Source organism: Oreochromis niloticus, unplaced genomic scaffold (assembly GCF_001858045.2).
Source record: "Oreochromis niloticus isolate F11D_XX unplaced genomic scaffold, O_niloticus_UMD_NMBU tig00008464_pilon, whole genome shotgun sequence".
Classification (NCBI taxonomy): Eukaryota; Metazoa; Chordata; class Actinopteri; order Cichliformes; family Cichlidae; genus Oreochromis; species Oreochromis niloticus.
This window is the reverse complement of record NW_020329204.1, coordinates 5,082-10,684: the sequence shown is the minus strand read 5'-3', so window position 1 is coordinate 10,684 and position 5,603 is coordinate 5,082. Positions and strand designations below refer to the sequence as shown.

The 5,603-nt window shown below is 39.8% G+C and overlaps 1 long non-coding RNA gene across 1 annotated transcript; it reads right to left on the bottom strand.

Annotated features, from left to right (window-relative positions):
- Positions 1–4,612: 4,612 nt before the first annotated feature.
- Positions 4,613–5,371, bottom strand: LOC112845659 (uncharacterized). Its single transcript, XR_003218529.1, has 2 exons — positions 5,010–5,371; positions 4,613–4,935 (listed from the first exon to the last, which is right to left on the bottom strand). It is a non-coding gene; the product is annotated as an uncharacterized LOC112845659 (long non-coding RNA).
- Positions 5,372–5,603: the final 232 nt, after the last annotated feature.

Here is a 5,603-nt window from a genome sequence, read left to right as displayed (position 1 = left end):
CAACATACAGTATTCTATCATATGCAAACTTATATCATTAAAAGCTTATACTGACTACTAAGTACAATTTTCCATTGACATTCCCTCCTGTTGTCAGTATAACTTTCAAGTGAGATATCAGTATGTAACATCTTGTTGTACAGTTTCTATCACACCATCATTAATCACACAAAGTCTTCATGTTCCAACAGGTCGGAGTCATCATCATCATCATCATTTGTCACGGCTATGTATGCAGCAACAGTGGAAACAATTATACGGTTAATCATGAGTTTTAGACATGGCAGTATACATGTTACAAAGACACAAAATAAAAGTAAGAATACAAAAAGGGATAAATAGAATAAATAAGAATAAGAATACAAAGGAATTGCAAGTATTTCAAGTATTTCAAGTATTGAAGTCTATTGCACCGTTGGTTTTTAACAAAAAGTATTACACAGTGAAAAGGGAGTAGTAGTCTTTTAGCAGTCACTTGTATTATTTACATAGGCCTGATTTTGGGCCTGCTGGATCTGTCTCAAGGCGTTCAGGGCGTCAGTCATGTTTGATGAGTGTACATTGTCTGATGTGTGTGTGTGTCATTTCTCACTCAATCAACAAGTGCACGTCTGTTCAGGTGTGTGTTTCTCTTCATTCTGAGTCAGTGTGTGTAGATGTGTATGTTAGTGTATGTTGGCGTGTTTATCACTTTCCTGTTCTGGTGTTTTGGGTAAACCACGGCCTGAAGCGTGTCCTGGGGTCCTGCCCTCCTCCTTTTCAGTCCGGTTGCGACCATTGCTGCTGCTGCTGCTCAAAGTTCAGTCTGTCCTGGTTTTGGCCCCAATTGGGGCAGTCCTTTCTTCTTCTGTGTTTTGTCCATTCTGAGGTGCCTTTTGACCTCAGTTGCTCCTCCTGTCTCTGGCACGCCCTTTCTTCTGCTGCCCGATCATCCGTGTTGGTCCGTCACTGTCCTGTACAGTGTTAATGCAGAGTTATCAAGGTCAGCATTCTTTTGCTCGGCCTTACTTTTCATTCGGGCTTAATGGGCGTCTCGTCACAGCTCTGTCAGCTGAAGCTGTCTGGAAATCTTCCCCGTGTAGTGAAACGGGCCTTGGATTTAACGCTCTCCGTCTCTGCTGCATGAGATCGCTTTCCTGTAGCACTGTTGACATTTTTAGATTGTTGTTATGGGTCCAGCTGCTGCAGCATTTGGTCAGGGTCAGGGTCAGAGATGGTAGAGGGAGAGCAGGAGTCCAGGTCAGCTTCGGCTTTCAGGACCGGCAAAGCAGCCTGTAATTAAACATAAAGAGAAAAAACAAAAACAAAACAAAAACAGACGAACAGGAAAATGATGTTGTATTGGCTGTGTTATTCAGAGAGGGGAGAAACACCGGGCCAGGCCCTGTGTCAGCCTTCTCTCCCCTTTTTTGTTTTTCCTCACAATATAATCAACTCATAACCCACCAAGTTGACAGGACAACACAGGTAGATATTAAAATTCGTAAGATCACGTTTAAAAGCACAAAAAGGAATTTCCTTCCTTCAGTAATCACTTGTATGATTCAATCAGCAGAAAACATCTCACAATTTGACTCTTAACCACTAAATTTGTTGTTTCATCACTGGTTGGTCATACCAGTCTCGTTCTTTTTGAAGTTGTTGTCCTGCAACCCAGAGAGTTTATTTGTTAGTAGTGGATAAACTTCAGCATTTGATAACAAAACTATTAAGTTTTCCCTGTTTTAACACTAATGAGGGATATAGGCGCATGTATAGTGTGTGCTGTAGTGTAAGCTGTTCTTCATTGCATGTATGTGTGTTAGTAGCTTGCAAGCAGGGCCTCTGGGCCTGTCTCACCCAAAAGAGCATTTTCTCAACAGTTGCCTTTCTCTCACGTGTGTTAAGAAAGGCAAATGTGCTTGTAGCAGTTGTGAGATTATTATGCTGTTATATATTACATTATACCTGTAATCAAAATGAGTGAATCATGATACTGCTGTAGGCCACATCACACTTCTGAGTTAAAAGAATGTGAAAATCATTAGATTTATTAGATAGGTTTGTATTATCCTATGCTGCTGATTTATTGTGAGTGAGTTACACTGTTTCATGACATTTCATACTGCCGAGTTATGAAAAGAATATTGTATTCAGAGAGTAGGGGCCTCTCTCTTTTTTTTTTTTTTTTTTTTTTGTGATAGTAAAGAGCCACGGGAGCGTCACCCCACCTTTGGTGGAGGCAGAAAAACAGGGAGCCAAGGTCATAACTCAGGCTCACTAAGAGTTAGAAAGAATATGAATGCTTAGTTTGTGGCTGTGGCGCATTTTGTATGGCTTCTTTTCTTTGTTTAGTAGCTTTCTGCCTTCACCTGAGGGTGTGCCCTAAGCATGTGACTTCAGGTCTCCATAATTGGAGTTTATTTAAAGATAAATAAAATGATTTCATATATTGCTCGCAGATCATGCATTAGACGGTATGTTGCAGTATTAGCCTGCTTCAACACTTAAGCAAAACATCACTCTTTGTTTTATTATTATTATTATTATTATTATTATAAATTCTCCTTTCTCAAAACAGAAAATGAAATTGTAGTTGTTCTTGGTTGAGAAACACAAAACCTCCCTTTTCCCCCTTTTTTTTCAAAACAAGAAACTAAGTTTTAACTTTTCTGGCTTGTCACCTAAAACAAAACAGACAACCCAGCTCTCAGCTGGCTCTGAACAGAAGTTACAGTACTCATCACTCAAGCAACATTTCAAAAAACAAAAGAAACAAAACAAAACTCAGCACACTGCACAGAGAACAACAACAATACACAACTGAAGATGTTGTTCTTGTTTGTTCTCCTTGAATTTTAGAATAAAGTTATTACATCTGCATTAGTAAATCATATGCCTAATCATTATGTGTCACTGTGATCCACAAGTATGATCACAAATTTAGTCATTTTTCAACCCAACAAAACAAAAAACAAAACAAAACAAAAACAAGTTACTGATGGCTTGAACGCTTTACACACGAGTCAGGATGCAAAAGGCTGCTGCCAAAGACAAATCAGAAGCGTGAGGGAAAAAAAAACAAAAAAAACTGAGCCCACAGACGGCTTCATGTTTGAGCTTTAATAGCAGTTTCCCTCCCTCTGATGTGTTCTTATGTAGCTCCTGCTCTAAAAAATGTGTAACCTGCTCATCAGCTTAGCAGTGACCATGTATTTAATTCAGCTTCTCAATTGTGCAGCTTTAGCTGTTGTATAGAGGGTTTAGCTTGTTAGTTGTTAGTATAGGTGTGCTCTATATTTCAGCAATGTCTCATCTAGGATGACAGGTTTTCAAGCAGGTCAAGTGCCTCTATGCACTTAATTAGTTTAGATATTTTCTTTATCTCATATGTCATTATACTGAATTTGAGCAAACCTTAAGCTTGATGCAGACTACTTTTAACAATTATCCACCTCACATCATAGCTAACTGAGGTGCCTCTTCATATTAATATTATGTTATTATTAATGTTATTATCTTTTTATATAACAGCAATAGTATATTACAATATTTTATTTTGCATCCATCAAGGGATGGGGGTGATCTGCAGTTTCACCCCGTCCCAAGCTGGAGACATTTTCCTTTTCACACACTTTCCTTGGCTGAACAATGACAAAACCTTAATATACCTTATGCATCTCTCTATTTCATTTAATATGTGTTTGTGTGAGTTATGTATTTTCATGCAGTCTATCCATTCTAGGCACGGTCGTCCTGCCAACTATATTTCATTGTTAATACCAGTTTACAGGTTGTTATCCTTGCTTTTATCAATTTGAATACATTACAGTTGTTTTATTTAACTTTATTCCTCTTGCATTTATATGTATTCAGTTGGGTCTGTTTCCAGCCCTTTTTAAACTTATACTTGGATCTCTAATTTTACTTGGTGAGGGATTATTATGTTCTTCCTAATCTGAACTGCTTCTTTGTTTCTTACAGTCACGTGCAAAATGTCCCTCTTTTCCACACCTCCAGCATGCAGTATTAAAGTCACTGTTTGGTGTGTGTCTAAACCTGTCTCTACCCCCTGCTCCTGCCCTACGCATTCCTCTCCCTCTCTTTTGGCCTCTGAAACCTCTCCTGTAGCCTCCACTGAAAGCTGTGAGAACAGTGTCAGCGTCGAGGGCAAAAACTGAGACCTTCTCTTTCTTTTTCACCACTGTCTGTGCATGGTTAGCATATTGAAACGCCTCATCTGCTGTGCCCGTATCTTGCGTTACCCAATTCTTTTCTACATGAGACCTAATGGGTGGTAGTAATCCTTCAATGAAAGTGCGTTTAAATAGATTTTATTTTCCTCTTTCTTTTTCTTATTTCAGTTCTCCTTTCAGCTTCAGTTTCCCATGCTTGGAAAAGTTTATATTCTTCTTCACGTTTTAATTTCTTCTTTGGGTCTTTTGTTAATGTAATTTCTTGTTTCAGGACAGCTTTCAACTGGGTAACAGCTGAGGGATTGCATTACCCTTCCCAGCTGTGGTTTTTAGCTTTTTGTGGATTTCTCCACCTATTTGCACTTATTCTACCTGCTCCGGTTTGTTGCTTTTCTAAACATTCCTCATCAGGTGTTAATTTTGCTTGTTTATTCCCCATTGTCAAAGATTTTGCTGGGCTGTCACTGGCACGCTTGACTTCAGAGTGGTTGCTGATACGCCCTTCTACTTCACTTCTAAAAAATGAAGGGGTATCAGTTTTACGAGATAAAACTCAACCGTTCTCATTTGTCACCAGTACGTGAGCCTCAGCAAAGAAAACAAATAAAATAGAAGTAGTTCAGCAGCGTATTGTGCTGTAAAATCAACTTACTTCCAGACACATACACACACATAGACATTTGCGCGCTTTTACTAATTCGGTTCCTTATGGCGATTCCTAACCTATTTTATTTGTCGGTTCATTAAGGCGATTCCTAACCTATTTTATTTGTCGGTTCATTAAGGCGATTCCTAACCTATTTTATTTGTCGGTTCATTAAGGCGATTCCTAACCTATTTTATTTGTCGGTTCATTATGGCGATTCCTAACCAAAGTAGTGTTTCTCACCTCTCAGACGTCTCACTGGTGATTCGGATCGTCAGACTGAATCCCGCCGCCGTGGACCAGACTAAAAACACCGGCCTGGACCCGAATTCACACGTTCCAGGGCTTTCGGCCTCGTCTAAGAGGGCTGTGCACAGACTTCGGTGCTGGCTCCACGGCGTCAGGAAACAGTATGCCAGATCCTGGAACAGAGTCACAGATAACAGTTCTGATGTTTCTGCCCCGGCTACGAAGGACCAAAATAAATGTCAAGAGATTTACTCTAAAGACACTTCTTCAGCTAAGAGTCTAAGGGTAGAAACACACACAGACGCTGTGGTTTTCACTTGTATACAAGGGCGGTCACAGAACGCTCACACCAGAGTGGGGGCCCTGTGATGCGCGCTCTGTTCTTGCACTTGTCTTTATTATATACAAAAATAATACAACAGTGAATACGTCTATTCATAGGCAGAGGAAAGTTAGTGCGTAGGGAGTGAAGATAAGAGTGGTTCAGGTGTATGCATGTGTGTTGTGGGATACAGAAAGACGCGGCCTCTCTT